This window comes from Equus quagga, chromosome 10 (assembly GCF_021613505.1).
Source record: "Equus quagga isolate Etosha38 chromosome 10, UCLA_HA_Equagga_1.0, whole genome shotgun sequence".
Taxonomy (NCBI): domain Eukaryota; kingdom Metazoa; phylum Chordata; class Mammalia; order Perissodactyla; family Equidae; genus Equus; species Equus quagga.
In genome coordinates this window covers 112,956,240-112,978,039 of record NC_060276.1, presented here as the reverse complement: position 1 = coordinate 112,978,039, position 21,800 = coordinate 112,956,240, and the positions used below count along the sequence as shown (strand labels likewise).

Here is a 21,800-nt window from a genome sequence, read left to right as displayed (position 1 = left end):
GAAACTGTGAGGATGTAAGTGTGAATTGCTGTTTTAAGCCACAAAGTTTTGGAGTCATTTGTTATGCAGCAGTAGATAACTAACACAATACTCTTGGTGCAGTTCAATGTGTTCCTCTGTCCTCTGTGTTTCCTGCAATTCAGCATCTGGATCCTGAGACTTGTCAGACTCAGGTCAGATCCCTTTGGTAAGACCACAGGGTGGTAATGTGTTTTCCTATCCGGAGGCTCATAATGTCTGGTTGTCTCTTGTTTGATGATGTTACCAGTCATTGACACTTAATACCTCTATAAATGGATTCACTGGGGGTTGCAAAATGGTGATTTTCTAACTTTATCCTTTCTTTTTCATTTATTACTTTTAAAATCTCCTTTATAGAAAGAGAGTTCCACTCATTTACTATTTGTTACCAGGTGGTATAGTTCATAGAGAAAAGGCAGGATAAATCTTTGATTCATTTCTTTTATTTATCAATTTTAAAGATAACAAATCAGTTCCTGTAAAGGTGACCAATTATCAGCAGCAGCAGCTGCGTTCTAAATATTATTATGAACTCATAGATTTCAACGTATTTGATGGATTTCAATCCATTGCAATTATTAGCATTATTAAAGCTCAAATTGTACCATATTTGATCAGTGGAGCTTCATCACGTTGGTTCTTGAGTCTTTTGACATGATCTTAGTTGCCTCTGAGAGTGTCCTTGCTATCTCGTATTATAAAATGTTTCGGGCTCTGTTGTTGGTCTCAGCCTATTAACCGTGATGCTATTTTTTTTTTTTTTTTTTTTTTTTGGAGGAAGATTAGCCCTCAGCTAACTACTGCCAGTCCTCCTCTTTTTGCTGAGGAAGCCTGGCTCTGAGCTAACATCCGTGCCCATCTTCCTCTAGTTTATACGTGGGACGCCTACCACAGCATGGCTGCCAAGCAGTGCCATGTCCGCACCCGGGATCCGAACCAGCGAACCCCGGGCCGCCGAGAAGCGGAACGTGCGAACTTAACCGCTGCGCCACCGGGCCGGCCCCAACCGTGATGCTATTTGCTAAGAATTCCTGAGGCACTCACTGGGCCCGGACTACTTGTGGCAGCCCCCACAGACATTTCCCTGATGGGAGTCAATGTTGTGGCTGGACTGGCCCTTGCAGTCCTTATTATGACCTCAGAATGCACCTTAGCAAAAACCTCCAGGGCACTTTGAGTAACAAGATTTATTACTCACAGGTCCTGGAGGGTACACAGCACACCTGATGGCCACACAGCAAGCTTGCGGGTAGGAAGAGAGGGAGGAAGAGCGGACCTGGGGTTCTGCCTCTATTAGGGGCCAAGGGAGGGGGATCCAGGGTTTACTCCTTATTGGTGAATTTAAAGCACAAGAGAGAGAATGAGGGAGTGGAAGGGAGAGATGGGGTCACTCAAGTGGTCAGTTATCTAGGTTACCCAAGGCTTTCTAAAAGGGGAACTTCATGGGTGGGGGTGGCCTGTTTCCCTATCTGCTTGGTTTGCTAGTAGCTGTGCCATACGGCTGGCAATATGCTTATTCAAGATGGATGTCTTCAAAATGGATGCCTCAGCAATCAAAAGCTTAGTGCCAGGCACTTACACCACAGGCTCATCTAGTAGGTTTCCTGGCCTGGACTTGGAATCAGTCATTTCTCCAAGAAGCCCTGGGGTTTCTTTTAGTGAGAAATTACATTTCAAGACCAGTCTGGCCACTGGGCATGCTTACCACTACTGAGTCAGTCATTGTTTCTAGACCATTTCAGTGGTCCAAGGCTGGGGGTCAGAAGGGGAGTACACACACATGCACACACACATGAAATCTCAGGAGCTCATAATGACACTGCTGTAGGGGAGGAAGACAATTCCTCTACCCTCTGGGTCCTTCTGGCTGGCTTAAGAATTAAATTGACATGAGACAGAATCACAGGAGAAAATCAAACAAAGTTTAATAACATGTATACAGGGAGAAACTCAGGAAACCTGAGTAACTCACCAGAATGGCCATAACTGCCACCTTAAATACCATCTTCAGCTAAAGACAAAGGAGGATGTTGGGGTAGTGGTTGGGGGCTTCGAAGAGGAGGCAGGGAATTTACATGGGGATGGAAATGTTAAAGTGTTAGCTGGGCTGGCTATCGACAATGTTATCTTATGGTATTAGCTCCTTCCTGCAACAGGCCTTCTATCTTAAATTCTTTTAGGCAGTTAGGGGGAAGGTCAAAGTCTCTTTCAGAGTCTTTTGTTCTTAAAAATAATCAAGCCAAAGAGACACGTTTTGAGGTGGCCAATTCTGGCTCCCTACACTTCCAATTCACATGTAAGAATACAGAGCATTTGCTTAAGCACTTCTCTGTTACATTTATAACTCCTTTCTTCCACACCAAACGCCCTGGTTCTGAAAGACATAGGAGATAATTAGGCTATCTCAAACTTAATCATTTGTTTTATCTCATATCCCACATCAAATGGTCTCACAATAACAGTCCTAATACTACCACCAATATGATTGTTGAAACATTAAAAAAATGATAAATGCTCTCCCCATTCTCCTCCATTGTAAAAAATAGTTGTACTCTACCTTGTCAGACTATACAGTCATTACATGCTATACACGCTCCCTCCAGCCCATTGACGTGGGCTTGGTGACCCGAGGCATCGAAAGAAAGGTTTCTTGGACTCTCAAGGCCTGGAAGTAGTGCTCTTTTATTCAGAGAACAGCATGGAGTAGCATGGGGACAGGACCCATGGGCAGTAAAGAGCTGCAAACATGGGTTGAGGGTAGGGCTAAAGTTAAGGCATAGGTATGTGAGTTATCTCTTTACAAGACAAAGGGAAGGTTACGTAAAAAAGTCGTTAAAATGGTATCAGTGTAGGTGGGGTCTGGTTATTGGGTGGTCCTATAACTTTAGATAAGAATCAGATCGGATCAGGTCAGGACCTCCTGTGTTTCCCAGAGGGTGATAAAGATCGCGTGTATCGCAGGACACCCTGGGCTTCTCTCCCTGGGGCAGCCTGGATCCTCATCACCATTAGCCCTCATTTGGTCCGTTTTGTCTAATATGGTAATTGCTATCTACATGTGATTATTAAACACTAAAAGTGTGAGACTAAGGAATGGAATTTTATTTTATTTTAATTAATTTCATTTTTTTTGAAGGTTCTTTATTGCAGGATGGACCACTGATTTTTCAAGTAAAGAAACCTAAACTTGGAAAGACCTGCATTTATTTTTTTCTGAGGAAGATTAGCCCTGAGCTAACTGCTGCCAATCCTCCTCTTTTTGCTGAGGGAGACTGAACCTGAGCTAACATCCGTGCCCACTTTATATGTGGGACGCCTACCACAGCATGGCTTGTCAAGTGGTGCCATATGCACACCCAGAATCCGAACCGGCGACCCCCAGGCTACCAAAGCAGAATGTGTGAACTTAACCACTGCGCAACCTGGCCGGTGCAACAGTTAACTTCATTTTAATGTAAATAACCTTTTGCGTTTGAGCATTTGAAGCATAGCTGGTGCAACTGATGAACTAAATTTTTTGTTTTATTTTAAATTTTAATTGCCGTGTGTGGCCAGTAGCTACCATATTGGACAGCACAGATCTAGAGGGAGAAAGGGAGGTGAACAAATCTACAAGAGTAGCAAAATTAAATGAAAGTGAAAGACAAATCAGTTCATACCAAAGAAGGGTGTGGAAACGCAGCTCACAGGTGAGTTTGCGCTGGCGGATAAGGTAGGATAAAATGGTACTCAGCTCTGTTAAAGAATTGATCACCAGAGATGGCCAGCCCCCACCCCCAGGTATTCTGATTTAATTGGTCCAGTGGGAACCTTGAGCGCCAGTATTGTTTAAAAAATCACCACAAGGTGATTCCAATAGCAGCCCAGCTAAATCATATAAATGTGTGATCCATCCATTCATTCATTCAACAAATATATGTAGAGGCCTTAGAATATGTCAGGCACTCTGCTGGCCGCTCATGACTTCACCCCAGAGGTTCTTCTGTAGCCCAAGGCATTGGGTCCAGGAATCTGACGATTTATAAAGAACTCAACCTTGCAGAAGAGGATGGGGAACCATTTAAAGTTTCTAGGATAGTAGCAATAGGATTTAGGCTGTCTTTTAAAAAAGCTTCTGCCTGAGTGTGATATTGTAATTTATAATAAGAAATATATATTTAATAGTCTTTGGTGCCATTCCTGCCATACAGCTCCTAAAACTCTTGGAGTTTCTTAAGGGCTGAGAGCAATAACAAAGGTGTCTTTGTTATGTTAATGAGGCGACTTTTGGAAAGCACCAAAGAATGGGGGTGGTTGCCAGGGGAACCAATCATGTGATTGGAGGGTTGGAACTTTTAATCCCACCCCCCTGACCTCTGGCCAATGGCCGATGATTTAATGAATCATGCCTATGCAATGAAGGCTCCATAAAAATCCAACAGGACTGGTTGGAGAGCTTCCGGGTTGGTGAACACGTGGAGAGTCGGGAACGGTGGCACCTGGAGAAGGCAGGGAAGCTCCAAACCCTTCCCACATACCTTGCCCTGTGCATCTTGTCCACCTGGCTGTTCCTGAATTATAAAGGTGAAAGTTAGCAGTGGAATTCAGAGATGGATCTCACTCCTGAGGAGTTGGTTCACTGGATGCATAAGGAAATACAAACTACAGTGATAAGACAAAGGTAAAATTTTCAATCCCTTGGTTATTGCTATCTGTAATAGCTAACATGAAATTAAAAGAGCATGCTGGTTCAGACCTTGATGCCAGACCAAGCTCAAATTTCAGTGAGATTGAGCTTTGGCCACTAGCCTCAAAAGCCACCCCCCAAGGGAAAAATTATGCAGGGACTACAGAAAATACCTCTAAGACCTCTAGTCACCAAGAAGGTAGTGAATGTAGGGGGAAGGCAAAACCAAGAAACTATTGAGAGCCTGGGTATAGTGTGAAGGAATGCTTGCTTTTGTGCGTCGGTATCACCAGCATCTTGAAGCTGTGCTAAGATGGATTGTGGCAGTGACTGGTTTAGGAGGAGTGTCTGGTTCTGAATGCTGCAGAGTGGAAGAGCATGTTTGGGTTGATACCGGACACACAGCTCACTGTGGAACAATCACAGATGGCTATATGTGATCCAGACACACGGGAGGTTAGTCCTGAGGGACAAGCCAGCCTGGTGGACTGGATAAAAGCCTCTGAAAGGCCTGTTTACCCTGAGAGGGGAGACTGTCTTCCCCTATGAATGCCGGGTGAAACACCGCAGATAAAGCAGCTAATCTGCTTCCTATGCAAGCCACGTGGGACTGGCTTTATGCTGACCAGGATATTCGCCCACTGAGCATGCCTGTTACCCAGGTCATGGGAAATGCTGTGGTTAAGGGGGCCCCTTTCACGGGAGCACGTCATATAACCTTATTGCTGCAAAACCGAAAAACAGTTCAGGAAGCTTTCTTGAATTTGCTGTCTCAGCTTCCCCTCGGGGGTCCTACAGATGCTAATAAAAACATTAGGTGAATTAACAAGAGAATGGGAAGAGGCCCAGGGGAGAGTCAGGGACTCTTCCCAAGGTGGAAAATTTTTAAAGGTTATTAAGAAATAAAATGAATAAAAGAATATTGATCGGAGTGAGACAAAGGAAACAAAGTGGAGAAGCACAGGACTCGTCCCCGCAGGGGGAAATCTTTGGATGGTTAAGAAATGGGATGAATAAGACAAACGTAGGTAGGGTTAAACGCAAGTTTTCATACAGACTGCCAAAGGGTGGGTGGGCCAAAGCGACCCCGTTTGTCCCCCCAACATTAAATGGTACCAAACAAGTCTACTCTATTTACCCCAACTTAGAGAAATTTTAAAAGGCAGAAGGTTCATTGTGTCGACGAAAATAATCCATAACCAATCTATAAATGAAAATTTGGGTGAGTTTATTCTGAGCTTAAATCTGAGGATTATAACCCGGGGCCTTTCTTCCCTAAGGAAGAAAGGGCACCGAAGAAGTGGGGTGCACAGAGTGGTTATGTACCCCCAGAGAGGATGTTTCACATAGGATTGAAATGTCCCTTTTACAATAGTCGCAAGACTGCTCTGTCGGCACAGCGATTGATGGAAATAGCAGGTAGGTCTTCTGTCTCAGTGAACACAGCAGGGTGGCAGTCTGTTGTCTCCAGCTGAGTGGTCACAGGTGAGCTGGGTGGTCAAAGGTGAGTGCAGCAATCAGTTCCTAGCCTAAGGAAAGATGCTTATCCCTAAGGAAATGCCAATGTTGGGGGAAGTTGCACCTTTATCTCAAGGGCCTTTGTTCTGGCCATAGGAAATGTCTAAGCAGATATACAATGCGTGCTCAACAGCCACAGTCAGGCCCTTTTGGAAAAAACAAAGTCAGGCCGAATTAGGTTTATACCAAATGGCTTCCTCGTATACTCCAATATATCCTATTGCTTGCCATTTTTATTTGTCAGTTGGAACTCTTAAATAATCATTTTCCCCTTATATTTTCACTTTTAAAAAGAGGTAGATAATAATAGAACAGATCATGTATAACTGCCAATTTCTAAGGTAATTGCCTTGTCTGCACACTGTAATCACCTGGGCAGCTTTGAAAAATCCTGAAATGACTTGGTTTCCCCCCTGCCCCAGAGATTGTGATTTCATTGGTCTGTGGTGTGGCCTGGCTTCTTAGGTCAACAACCCAGCACTATCTACCAAAATTCAAAATACCCATGTGCCTGAGCCAGAATTCCCCAGCTAGGTGTTTCTCTTGTGAACGTACTCACACAAGTGCAAAATGACAAAAGATGCAAAATTCGTTGCATTAAGTTTGTGCAACAACCTAAGTGCCACCAATAGGGGACTGTTTGAGTAAATGATGGTGCATCCGTAAAATGCCATCGAAGACTCCACAGACTTTAAACACAGTAAGGTCATCCATGTATGCTAACAGGGAATAATCTGGAAACTACACTGCTCCATGGAAATAAAGAAGGTAGACATGATGAAAACATTTACAAACGTTTTTATAAATACAGACTGTCTAGTAAAGATGTGTAAGAAACTGGGAACAGTGGCTGCCTCCAGGGAGGAGAATTGGGAGACTAGTGTCAAATGAAAAGCAAATCCAGACCTAGGAATTAGACTTTATTTGAAAGGATTATTGCATGGGGGTGCGAGAGACCATTGGGACAGGGAGAACTCGCCCAGCTTCCATCTGCAAGCTCTCCACCGTTAGGCAAAACAGGTTTTCTTTCATAGGGAGGAGTAAGCAAGGAGAGAAAGAACTGGGGTGAGGAAGTGGGATGGACGCAGTGGCACCATGGGACAGTCGCTCAGAGAATGATGTCCCCTGAGGCCAGCCTGTCCTTAGGAGGACTGTCTGCTGGCTTGGGCTGGGGGGCCAAAGTTCCAGCATCGAGGGGAAGGAGAGGAGCTTCAACCAACTTTGGTTAACAAGCATTCTGCTCCGATTGACCAGTGGGGACAAAACAGTTTCAACGAATCATTTTTAAGGCAAAGAAAAATGGGAATTTGGACAGTTTGTGTCTAGCCTTGTCTTAGGTAAACAAGAGGGTTAGTCACAAGTTTTATCAAAGTCCCATGGGGACAGCTGGTTCTTGGAGGTAAGCATAGGGGGATTTCTCAACTTCTGCTGTTCTCCAGGAGCACAGGGCTCAGGTAGAGTTCAGTATTGTCATTGGAGAGACAAGGAATGGCATATTTTTCATGGCATGTCCTTTTATAGTTTTGAATTTTATCTATCCCAAAATAAGTTAAAAATGTAAACAAATACAAAAATTTAGATAAATTTTAAATGGATAAATAGGAGACCACAAATTCCAGAAACTTCTTCTCTTGCTACAGTTTAGAATTCTTCCAAAATGGCTCTGGGTGTAGAAAGACATCTTGGGCAGTGTTTATTGACACTTGGATGGAAGCGCTGAGAGGTTAGAAGTGTTCCCAGGGGCTTCGCTAACTGGGTTCTGAGTTTCACCCCCACAGATACGAGGGGAGCCGAGTGGGTTAAGCCGGCACACCACGCTGCAGAAACCGCCCATATCTCTCTGGGTTGAATTTCACGGGCAGGCATTGTGTTCCATTCCCACGGATGTGCTGAGTTTCCTAATCTCAGCTTCTCATATAAACTATAACAAATCATGAAACAGGAGAGAAACTCAAGCCCCGGTATGTGCAGACAGATTCCTAATCCTCTGCTCAAAGGGGTTTTACTGAAGCCCTGTGGTTCGATCACACCAGCCCTTGTTAAGGGCAGACGGAGAACAAGTTGGCACAGTTGGGGAATTTTCTCTCGCCACTGGGGTCTGCTCTTTTTCTAGTACAGGTTTTCAGTCCCAGCCAGGAGTCTGCTTTTACTACTCTCTCATCAGCGTGCTACTGCTCCGTCATATTTGGGCCATGGCCTTCTGCCCTGCAGGGGCTTAGGCAATGCTTACACACCCCAAAATGCAGGCCTTCTCAGGACCCAGGTTGTACAGAGCATTTGTTAACTTCATCTGCCTCTTCTGAACACCAGAAACTTGATTCCAACTGCCAAAGTTCACCAGTCCAATTCTCTTTAACAATAATTGAAAGGGTTGTTTTACTGAAGATGTCTTAATGATAACAGAAAAGTTAGTCAAAATAATTAAACCCACAGAAGCGAACTATATACAGCTTTCTAAATTGTTAGCTTTAGTCAGTAGAGATTCATCAGGACAAGGCTGGAGATGGACTGCTGAGGACATCAGCTGCCAAGTCAGCCTCAGATGGAAATGATTGATTCATAAACAGGAAGGCCTGAGAGAAATATCTATGACGGCCATAAGAGTATATCTCCTTGCAGACCTTTAAGTGTAGGAGCGTAGGTGACCGAGGGCCCCAGCAGTTGTGCTGGGAAATCCATCACAGTGTTTGTGCTGAGGCCCCCCAGCCCATGCGGCGCTCCCTGCCAATGACAGGGTGCAGTCGGACACTGAGGCAGCCTGTTGCTGGGAGCCACGATTTGTCTTTAATAGTGGACTTAGGCTCCAAGACTTCCCAGCAGCTTTCGAACCCTCCTTAGTCTGCGCCGCAGTCTAGGATGCTTCCACCAACCTGCCTTCCTGCTCTCCTTCGCTCAGGGTCAGACTTGCGGTGGGGTCTGATGACACTCCAGCCCTCCCCAGTGTCTTCCACATTTTCTCCCAGGGGATTTCCCCTAGTAAAATCCTGGAACATTTAACATCGTGGTGAATGTTCACAAGGACCAGTACTAACCCATGACCCTATCAAGATTCTTGCCTCTATGGGCCTGATTGTGGACCTTGGGCCTTCCCTCCCGTCTCATGCCCCCACAGTGTTGGACATTTCATGCCAGCCTCATCAGGATGGTTACTTTCTTATATCCAGGTGCTCCGTCTGTCCCAATTACAACAAGTCTTAGTCTCTTCTTCTGTGATTTCTGTTCATGGAGTGTATAGCGTTTGTTGATTGTGTTTTTAAGATTTAGTCCCTAGTTGTTAGAGCACAGAGTTAAGAAATTCCAGGAAATGACATCTCTCCTTTAATATAGCCTGGAAAATGCTGGTCCGTCTCTGTTGGCTCAGCACATCTTTTGTCTCTCTCTGTACTGTAGAATTTCAGGACATCTGGGCTTTGCCTAAGTTGCACGGAAGTTGTTGCAAAAGGTTAAAGTTGCAGGAGAGCAACTTATAGATTGAAACTGACCCAAAAAGTTTTCCCTGGTGTAGAAGTCGCCAACTCGGTGGTCTCACATTGAAAGGTGCCCACTGACTTACTACTTTGTGCTCATTGTGGGGCGACACAAATCCAGGTCGTGTCTCAGTTCAGTTCATTGCAAATGATTTGGTTGGAATCGAATTTTACTACATCAAATACTGAATAATATCAGTGAAAAACAGTTTGAGCTCAAGACCCATGTTTATTTTGAAAATGAATCATCTCTATGTAGGAAGTGGTGACAATCTTATCTCCAGGAAAGGATACTGAGTGACTAGAGGACTGGCAAAGGGGAGGCCAACTTTTTCCTCACATGCTTTTGCATCTTTTGAATTCCTTTGTGCTGAGGAAGTATTACCATTTTCCCTAAAAGTTTTTAAACAACATCGAAAAGTGGATTGACTCATAATAAGCAGCCAAACAATGAAAATGTGATTCTCCTTGGATGATTTGGACATTGAGCTTTGCCGTGTTGATTGAGTCCTGTGCTTGGCTTGTTGCCATCAAAGCTGGACGGTGACTCACTCACCTCTAACTTGACTGACAATCATTTCTCTCCTCCAGCGCCCGGCTTTTTACAATAATGTGGACTCGAATTCTCACTTTGCCTTCACTCATTTGCCCCTGGGAAGCGGAATTAATTTAACCACTCTTGTTTCCGACGATGGTCAGCATTCAGTTAAAGATAACAAAGTCTTTAAAAAGCCCGTGTGTGTGTGTGTGTGTGTGTGTGTGTAGACACAAAAGTACCTCAAAGAGAGAGTAACCATCTGTAACATTACAGTGTTCTTAGAACTTAAAAAGTAAAATATCCCTAATATTTTTTAAAGGTGATGGCTTTTTAAGGGAAAAAAGGCTGCTGACAGAAGTACAACATTTCTACACCAACATATGGAAAGTATTATAGCCCAAGAAGTGGAAAAGTCCTGAGTTACGTCCAGGAGCTCTCCCTGGTTAGAATTATAAACACTTAGGAAACCACCGATGTCTAAAAGCAGCAAGACGAAGCCCTTGGCCAGAGGCAAGCAAAGATTTCTTTTTCATTCCAAAGCCAATGATTTATATTTATAACACTTCTATACTGAAACGATCATTCTCCTTACATTTATTCGTGAAAATGATAAATGGGTCATTTCCTGATGAATGAGCAGACTTTCTAGCATTTAATGGAAACTACATACGAAAGAGGGAAAATGTCACTCTCTGTTCCTTTTCTTTCTGGACTGACAACAGAAAATGACTTGAAAAATGAGTGTCTTGCAGGGGTCTAAGTCAGACCTCATTTCGGGCTCTGAAGGGTAAGTCTCAGGTCTAGCAAAGCTGAGAGCACTAACCCACTGTGTCTGGCTTTCTGACTGAGGCAGAGCAAGCCCTGGGAGGAGAGGAGGTTGGAGAGGGTCTGGAATAATAATCCTAGACCTTGGAATGGACGAGGCAGTGCCTAGGAGGTTGCCAATCCATGGTACTGTAATAGGAACTGCTGCCGTCAGACCCGAGAGTTTAGCAGAGTTAAAATCGGCAGCTCTCTCAGAGTTGCAAACTGAATTCACGATTGGTCATGGTAAAATAAGTTCCTCATCTTTATCAATGCTGCTTTTGTATTTCTCCCAACTGCCACAATTCCTTGTCTCTCTCACAGTTCTTCATTCTCTCCCACAATTCCCTCTCTCCCTCAATTCCTTGCCTTTCCCACAATTCCCAATCTCTCCCGTATTCTCTCTCTCCCACAATTCTTCACATTATTTTAAAATTCCTGTCTTTCCCACAATTCTCCATTCTCTTTCACAATTCTGATACTTCCCACAATCCCCCATTTCTTCCACCATTCCATTCTCTCTCACAACTCAATTCTCTCCCACAATTCAATTTTCCCCACAATTCTCTATTTCTTCCACAACTCCTTGCTTTTACACAATTCCCAGTCTCCCCCGTATTGTCTACCTCTTCCACAATTCTTCATATTCTTTTACAATTCCTGTCTCCCTCACAATTCCCCATTTTAGGGGATCAGAATTGGCCACCCCAAAAATGTATCTCTTTGCCTTGATTATTTTTAAGAACAAAAGATTCTGAAAGAAACTTTAACCTTCCCCCCAACTGCCTGAAAGAATTGAAGATAAAAGTCCTGTCCCCAGGACAGGCCATCACCAGATAACTCTGGGTATTGGTAGACCGTGAAGGTCCTTGCTGAGACCATTCTCACCACAGTTCTGTCTACCAAACATTTGCTTTTCTATTTCCATGTGAATTGCCATTCTCCCCTTTGAAGCCCCAAACTACCACCCCCTCATCCTCCTTTGTCTTTAGCTGAAGATAGTATTTAAGGTGGCAGCTTTGGCCATTCTGGTGAGTTGCTCAGCTTTCCTGGGTTTCTCCCATGTCTACATGTTATGAAGCTTTGTTTGGTTTTCTCCTGTTATTCTGTCTCATGTCAGTTTAATTCATAGACCAGCCAGAAAGACCTAGAGTGGGTAGAGGAAGTGTCTTCGTCCCCCACACCATTCTCTCTCACAATTCCCTGTCTCTCCCACAATTCCATTTTTCCCCACGGTTCTCTATTTCTCCCACAATTCCTTGCCTTTCCCCCAATTCCCTTTCTCCCACAATTCCATTTTCTCCCACAATTCTTTTTTTTTTTTTAAAGATTTTATTTTTTTCCTTTTTCTCCCCAAAGCCCCCCAGTACATAGTTGTATATTCTTCACTGTGGGTCCTTCTAGTTGTGGCATGTGGGACGCTGCCTCAGCATGGTTTGATGAGCAGTGCCATGTCAGCATCCAGGATTCAAACCAACGAAACACTATGCTGCCTGCAGCGGAGCGCGCGAACTTAACCATTCGGCCATGGGGCGAGCACCCTCCCACAATTCTTATTTCTCTCACAATTCCTTACTTTTCCACAATGCCCGGTCTCTCCCATATTGTCTACCTCTTCTACAATTCTTCATATTCTTTTACAATTCATGTCTCCCTCACTATTCTATTCTCTCCCACAATTCCCTATCTCTCCCACAATTCCATTTTTCCTGTGGTTCTCTATTTCTCCCACAATTCCTGGCCTTTCCCACAGTTCCCTGCTTTACCCACAATTCCGTTTCTCCCACAATTCCCCACTCTGTCCCATAATTCCTATACTTCCCATAATGCTCTGGTGTCCCACAATTCCCTGTTTCTCCCACAATTCTTTTTGTCCCGCAACTACCCATTTCTCCCAGAATGTCATTCTCTCCCACAGTTCTCTATCTCCCACAATTCCTTGCTTTTCCATAATCCCTAATCTCTTCCGTATTATCTCTTCCATAATTCTTCATATTCTTCTACAATTCCAGCTCTCTCACAGTTCTATTCTCTCTATAATTCCCCATTCTCTCCTGCAATTCCTATACATCCCATAGTTCCTATGCTTCCCACAATTCTTTGCATCTCCTACAATTCCCCTTTTCTCCCACAATTCTCACAATCGTCTGCTTCTCCCAAAATCCTCTGCTTCTCCCAAAATTCCATTCTCTCCGACAATTCTATTTTCCCACAAGTCTCTATTTCTCCCACAGTGCCTTGCTTTACCACAATGCCCAGTCTCCCATATTGTCTACCTCTTCCACATTCTTTATATTCTTTTACAATTCCTGTCCCCCTCAAATTCGATTCTCTGCAATTTCCCGTACATTCCCACAATTTCTATACTTCCCATACTACTCTGGATCTCCACATTCTCTGGTTCTCCTGCAATTCTCTGTTTTCCCACAATTCTCTGTTTCTTCCACAATTCCACATTTCTCCCATAATTCCCTCTATCCCACAATTCCTTTCTCTCCCACAATTCCTTTCTCTCCCACAATTCCGTTGTCCCACAATTCTCTATTTCTCCCACAATTCCTTGATTTTCCATAAATCCATCTCTCCTATGCGGTCCATTTTCTCCATAATTATTCATACTCTTTACAATTCCTGTCTCCTTAACAATTCTATTCCCTCCCACAATTCCTGATCTCTCCCACAATTCCCTATTTTTACTGCACTTCTCTATTGCTCCCATGATTCCCTGCTTCTCCCACAATTCCCTGCTTCTCCCACAGTTCTGTTTTTCCCACAATTCCCCTTTCTCTCCCAGAATTCTCTGCTTCTCCTACAATTCCCCATTCTCTCCCACAATTCCTATACTTCCCGTAATGCTCTGGTGTCCCACAATTCCCTTTTTCTCCCACAATTCCCCATTTCTCCCAGAATGCCATTCTCTCCCACAATTCCTTGCTTTTTCGCAATTCTCAAAATCCCCAATCTCTTCCATATTGTATATCTCTTTCATTCTCTTTTACAATTCTTGGCTCTCCTACAGTTCTATTGTCTCCATAATTCCCCATTCTCTCCTGCAATTCCTATACATCCCACAATTCCTAGGCTTCCCACAATTCTCTGCATCTCCCACAATTCCCCATTTCTCTCACAATTCTTTTATAATTCTTTTCTTTTACAATTCTTGGCTCTCGCACAGTTCTATTGTCTCCATAATTCCCCATTCTCTCCTGCAATTTCTATACATCCCACAATTCTCCGCATCTCCCACAATAGCTCATTTCTCCCACAATTCTTCTCACAATCCTCTGCTTCTCCCAAAATCCTCTGCTTCTCCCACAATTCCATTCTCTCCCACAATTCCTTGCTTTTCCACAATGCCTAGTCTCTCTCATATTGTCTACCTCTTCCACAATTCTTTATATTCTTTTACAATTCCTGTCTCCCTCAAATTCAGTTCTCTGCAATTTCCCAAACATTCCCACAATTCCTATACTTCCCATAATTCTGAGTCTCCCACAATTCCCTGTTTCTCCTACAATTCCGTTTCTCCTACAGTGCCATTCTCTCCCACAATGCCCCTCTCTCCCATAATTCCCTTTGCCTACAGTTCTCTACTTCTCCCACAATTCCTTGATTTTCCACAATTCCTATTCTCTTCCATATTGTCTACCTTTTCTGTAATTCTTCACATTCTTTTGCAATTCCTAGCTCTCTCACAATTCTATTCTTTCCAATTCCCTATTCTCTCCCACAATTCCTATGCTTCCCACAATTCCTATCCTTCCCATACTTCCCACAATTCTCTGCATCTCCTACAGTTCTCTGCTTCTAACACAATTCTCCATTTCTCCCACAATTCTCTGTTTCTCCCACAATTTATGGTTTTTCCACAATTTCCATTGTGTCCTATATTGTCTGTTTCTTCCACAGTTTTTCATATTTTATAATTCTTTTCTTTGTCACAATTATATCCTGTCCACAATTCCCCATCCTCTCCCACAATTCCTGTACTTCCCACAATTCCTATCTTTCCCACACTTCCCACAATTCTTGGCATCTTCCACAATTCCCCGCTTCTCCCACAATTCCCTGTTTCTCCCACAATACCCCATTTCTCCCACGGTTCATATACTTTCCACAGTTCCTATACTTCTCATAATTCTCTGGGTCGCCCACAATTCCCTGTCCCTCCCACAACTCCCTGTTTCTCCCACAATTCCATTGTCTCCCACAATTCTCTATCTCTCCCACAACTCCTTGCTTTTTCACAATTCCCAGTCTCTCCCATATTTTATCTATTCCATAATCCTTCAAAGTCTTTTACAATTCCTGGCTCCCTCACGATTATGTTCTCTCCCACAATTCCTTATTCCCTCCCACAATTCCTGGGCTTCCCATCATTCCTATATGTCCTGCCAATATCTGGTTCTCCCACAACTTTTTGGTTCTCCCAGAATTTCCTGTTTCTCCCACAACTCCATTTTTCCCACAATTCCCTATCCCTCCCACAATTCTCCATCTCCCTCACTATTCCTTGCCTTTCCCACAATTCACAGTCTTTCCAACAACTCCTTGTATTCTTTTACAATTCCCATTCTCCCTCACAATTCTACATTCTCTCTTGCAATTTGTTTTCTCTCTGGTAGGTCTCAATTCTCTTTCACAATTCTCTTGTTTTCTTCCAGAACTCTATTCTCTCACAATTCTCCATTCTCTCTCATAATTCTTATTCTTTCCCACAATTCCCTATTCTTCCCACAATTACATGTGGCTCCCACAATTCTTTGCCTCCCATAATTCCTAGTCTCTCTCATAATTTTCTCTCTTCACAATTCTCTGTACAGTAGTATCCCCTTATCTGCAGGGGATACGATACATTTCAACACCCCCAGTGGATGCCTGAAACTGCAGATCACATCAAAGCCCATATACACTGTTTATTCCTATACATACCTAAGATAAAGTTTAATTTACAAATTAGGCACAGTAGGAGGTCAACAACATAACTAATAATAAAATAGAACAATTATAACAATATAGTTTAATAAAAGTTACCATAGATTTTAGCAACCTCAGCATATGACCTTTTTTCCTTCCTTATTAAGTTGAGAACTTTCACCTTTTCACTTAAAGGAAGCACTTTGTGGCTTCTCTTTGGCATACCTGAATTGCCAGCACCACTGCTCTTGTACTTAGGGACCATTATTAAGAAAAATAAGGGTGACTTGAGCATAAGAACTGCAATATCATGACAATCAATCTGATAATCCAGACAGCTACTAGATGACTAATGGGCTGGTAGCATATACAGTGTGGATACGCTGGACAAAAGCATGATTTACATCCCAAGAGAGATGGCATGAGATTTCATCATGCTACTCAGAATGGCATGCAATTTAAAACTTATGAATTGTTTATTTCTTGAATTTTCCATTTAATATTTTTGGGCCATTCTTGACCACAGGTAACTGAAACTGCAGAAAGTGAAACAGTGGATAAAGGGGGACTACTGTATTCTTTTACAGTTCCCCATTCTTCCTCACAATTCTAGATATTTTCGGACAATTCTCTTTTCTCGCTGACAATTCTCTATTCTTTTTCATAATTCTCTCCTCTCTAACAACTCTCCATTCTTTCCTACAATTCCCATTCTTTTGCAGTTCTCTGATTTATTTTTCAACTCCCCCATTCTCCCTCACAATTCTACATTTTCTCTCACAATTCTCTTTTCTCTGGTAGTTCTCCATTCTCTTTCCCAATTCTCTGTTCTCTCCCACAATTTCCATTCTTTCCCACAATTCCCAGCTCTCCCAGAATTCTGTGTTTCTCAGGATCCCCTATCCTTTCCACAGTTCTATGCAGCTGCCACAATTCCCCATTCTCTCTCACAATTCCCAGTCTCTTCCAAATTCCCTGTATCTGCCACCATCCTCCGATTCTCTTAGAATTCCCCATTCTCCCACACACTTCTCCATTTTCTCTTACACTTCTCCATTTTCTCTCAAAATTCTACATTCACTCTTACAATTCTCTTGTGTGTCTGATAGTTCTCCATTCTCTTTCACCATTCTGTTTTCTCCCACAACTCTTGTTTCTCTCACAATTTTCAATTCTCTCCCACAATTCTCCATTATAGCACTTGACACAATATTTTGTACTTATGTCTTAAAGCGTATATTTCCCTTACCAATGTGTTTTATGAAGTTGGAAAGTATATCTTATTAAGCTATCTATTCTCTATATCAGTGCTAGTCATAATGCAGCCTGCCCACAGGTGCAAGTTCATACTGTTCCATGATGAGATAAGGAACTGTGCCAGAAGTGAAAGCAATTTCCTTCATCAAGAAAGTCTTGCTATGAAAAACAAAGTCATCCTAACTAAACACTGTGCTGAGTGACATATCAGATTTACATTCTAGTACAAGCTTCTTATCTCAGCCTGGACCAGTAACTAGCTGTTCCTGTACTGGCTCTTGAGCGGCACTGCCCTATCACTTACAGTCTAGATCCCGCTGTACAAAGGAGCAGTTGCCAACGCAGTCAGTAAGCAGGTACTGAAGGGATAAAGCAATTAATGAATCTTGAAAAACATCATTCATTCGGCAGTACTTAAGGAGCATCTGTGCCCTGCCAGGTCCTGTGTTTACTGCTGAGAATTCAAAAGTGAACCTGCTGGACAAAGTCCCTACTTGAGGGCCCATCCCCTTAACCAGGGCACAAGACATCTGCTTGCTCAGAACTGTTTCTGCACCAACCACAGCCACCTTTGTGGAGCTCAGTACCAAAGCCAAGATGTCCACTGTGAACCTGGGCACCTGGCAGTCTCCCCCAGGCAAAGTCAAGGAGCCTGTGAAGGTGGCCATTGATCCAGGAAATCACCACATCAGCTGTGCCTGTATCTATCAAAATAAGACTGAGGAGGAGGGAGGCATCCAAGAGAAGCTGTGAAGCAGGGCGACCTCTTCAGCAGCAGCAAGTTATGGCCCACCTTCTTTGAGAGAACCCTAATGAGCAAAGCTTGTCAGAAGACACTCAAGGATCTCAAACTGGACTATCTAGACATCTGTCTTATTGGTCACAGGGATTGCAGCCTGGGAAGGACTGTTTCCCCAAAGACAATAAAGGCAATGTCCTCAGCAGTAAAGTAACATTCTTGGATGCCTGGAAGACCACGGAGGAGCTGGTGGATGAGGAGCTGATGAAAGCCACTGGAATCTCCAACTTCAACCACTTCCAGGTCGAAAGGCTCTTGACCAAACCTAGAGTGAAATGCAAACTGGTGGCTAACGAGATTGAGTGTCACCCATGCCTCACACAGGAAAAACAGATCCAGTGCTGCCACTCAAGGGCGAAACCCCCTGGGGACTCTGGAGAGACCTTGGGCCAAGCTAGAGGACCTTTCCCTACTGGAAGATTCCACGATTAAGGAGATTGCTGCAGAGCAAAAAATTCATAGCCCAAGTTCTGATCCAGTTCCATATCCAGAGGAATGTGGTTATAATCCCCAAGTCTGTGACACTGACATGCATTATTGAGAAATTTCAGGCCTTTGACTTTAAATTGAATGATGAGGAGACCGTGACCATCCTCAGCTTCAACAGAAACTGGAGGACCTGCGCTGTGGACCATATGTCTCATTTGGAGGATTATCCCTTCAATGCAGAATATTGAAGCTGAATCTCCTGATAAGAGGACCTGGCAGATTTTCTCTCTTCACTTTACTGAAGTGTAACTCTCCACCAGAGTCCTATTTTAGCCAAGCGAATCTGAAATCATATTGAGCCTGGCCCTGCTGTAGGCCAGAATCTAGGCAGTGTTGTAGCTAGATCAGTATGTTCAACCAGGAGCGGATTATCACAGGGAGATATGACTCAGATAGGCAAACTGTAATTGTTCTTGACTTATTTGATCAGATCACCAGAGAACTCTAACACTGAGGATACAAAGACAAAAAGAATAAAGAAGAATAGTGCAAAAAACAAGTCCTTACTCTTATGGAATTTACCCTCTAGTAAACAAATAGATCAACCTACCAATGAACAATCCAATACATATACAGATAATTTCAAAGTGTAAGAAACATAAAATGAAACAAGGTAGTGTAATAGAGATTGAGTGGTGGTGCTGCCCGGGAGCTTTTTAGAAATGCAGAATTTTGGCTCTACCCCCTAAAACCACTGAGTCTAAGCCTGCATTGTGACAGGAGATCCCTGTGCACAGTACAGATCGAGAGCTCAGGATCCAACCTCAGATGTGATCGTCAGGAAAGACCTCTCTAAGGAGGTGACATTTTAGCTGAGACCTGTATGATGAGAAAGACGCAGTACGTAAAGGTCAGGACAAGGAGTTGTCCAGATGATGGCAAGAGCAAAGTAAGCTGCGATTGGAATGAACAGGGGAAGACCAGTGTGAGGAGCACAGAAGTGTGAGTGAGGGGCAGAAGGGTAGGACTGGATGTGGGGGCTGGATTGCACTGCCTCTTAGGCCGGAGGAGTTGGCATTTTCTTCTAAGTGAAATGTGAAGCCCTAGAAGGGTTTTGAATAGAAGAGTTATTTGACCTGGCAACTGGGAGAATTTGTTTTTCTCAACTTTGCTCTTCACCACTCTCCAGCTGTGCCTGGAGACTTTCACTTGGCTCCCCGCCAGCACTGCACATGAGCTTCACAGTCTTTGCCAAATGCATGAAGGCAAGTTCCTAAGACACAGTCAGGGGACTCCCTATACCTCAGTGTTCCACAGGGTCTGCACGGATTCACCAGGACTCACTACATCTGTTCTCAGAGGGACTGTGTCTATATCATGTCTGTATCAAGGGCCCGGGCTACATCTCGCTCTTGGAAATAAATGCCACTGTTCTTCAAAGGGATTTGCTGCCAATGAAATTACATACTGCCAGAAGTTATTCTGTTTAATATTTTCAACACCATTATTAACAACTTTAGGGGATATACTGCTGCTAGTCAATAAATCCCAATCTTTTTTTGTTTTTAAATCATGGTTCAGTCTCTTCTCAAACTCCTAAAAAGAAAATCAATTTTGATTCACTTTACCTTTCAAAGAATGCTCTAAGATTGTGGATAACTATTTTTAATGCAGATCAGTCCCAACTTCTTATCTAAAGCCTAGTTGCATGCTTCCAGATATACACAGGACGTCACTCTTAAGTTTCTCTTATTTCTAGCTGAACCTATTTAAGACTAGACTCCATCTTTCTCCTACAAATGTGATGCCTTTTCTAACTACTTGCGTTCTGTCAGCGGGAGGTTCCCAAATGAAAACTGTAGGATCATCTTCGACTTTTGTTCTTGCTCTTTTATCATTTATATCCATTTTGTTATTAAATGTTGTTCTTTTACTCCTTTGACCCTTTTCTCTCAATTCCTACTGCCAGAACCTGAAAGCCTTCATTTTTGCGACAAAGTCCAGGCTCTCCATACCTACGGATTGCAGTCCCTGGACTCCAATTCTAGGAGTGAACAGGACACCTTGGTGTGGTCTTCTTTAGGACCACTATTGCGGCTTAGACTTTAGGGTGAATGCTCTGTCCTGTGCTTCTCCGGAATTAAATGCAAAAAAAGACCCTCAACTCTACAGCTCTAAACTCAAAACAGCATCTTTGTAACATATAGTGTGGGCTGCTGTCAAAATGCATATTTTATTTAAAACACCAGTCCTGTCTCAGCAAACTCCAAACTCCCCCCAAAAAAATCCTTTAAACTCCCTAAAGTCTGGAACTATAACCTGCCTGCTACTAGGTTTCTCACCAAGTACATGTTCTTTCTGGCAATTTAAACCCCACGGCATCCTATGAGCTGCTTTCAGCTGCTTAGGTGATTGATTTTGAATGTCAACATTTATAATACCCTGATGCTGACATTTGCAAAAACTTTATATTTTTTGTGTCATATACAACTCACTGTAACTTTTAAGAGTCATTTTAATCTGACTTTCCTTTTTCTCAGACACTAAGGACAGAGCATTTACTGAAATGACAGTCATCTCTTCTGGGTGTACAGTGGGAAAGGCATTTTGATGGGAAATCAAACATTGCCTCTGATCCCTGATGAGGCCCTCACACTCAAAATGTTTAACGCCCAGTTAAATGTTTGACACTTTCACTTTAGATCAACTACTGTTCTGTCTTTGAGGAGCTTCCACAGATAAGTGTTAATGGTTTTGTTGTTTTCTGTATCTTCTTTCTCCAAAGACTCAGACCAACTGACATGCTTATTCAGTTAAGGTTCAGTTTCCAGGATATTTTTGTGTTCTGGTTCAAGTTAAAAAAAAGTATATATTTGGAATGGCTTCATTAAGTTTTTGGAAATACCTTCCTTCAGTTTGCAATTTAATGTTTTTAAATTTAAAATTCCACCAAACAGTGACCGATTTGGTCCCACAATTTAACTTCCAAGAGGAGTTAGGTGTCTACCAGCTCTTAATCCAAAAAGAGAAACTGACCATAGCCGAGGACAAAATGGTCTTTTCACATCACACCTCAAGGCTGGTCTGCTAAGATGTGGAAATGTGCGATGGCAGAAACGGAGAACGTGCAGCTAGAACTGGATGGGGTAGTTGCTTTTCTTTCTACAGCAGCGATCAGCATACTACAGTCCGTGGGCCACAGCCTGCCCACAGCCTGTTTTTGTACATTCTAGGAGCTGAGAATGGGTTTTCCATTTTTAAATGGTTGAAAAACATCAAAAGAAGAACATTTCTTGACACATAAAAGTTATACGAAAGTGAAATTTCTAAGTCCATAAATAAAGTTTTATTGGAACACAGCCACACTCATTCGTGCAGGTATCT

The 21,800-nt window shown here is 43.0% G+C and overlaps 1 pseudogene; it reads left to right on the top strand.

Annotated features, from left to right (window-relative positions):
* Nucleotides 1-18,854, top strand: part of LOC124245532 (aldo-keto reductase family 1 member B10-like) — a 59,685-nt pseudogene extending 40,831 nt beyond the window's left edge.
* Nucleotides 18,855-21,800: the final 2,946 nt, after the last annotated feature.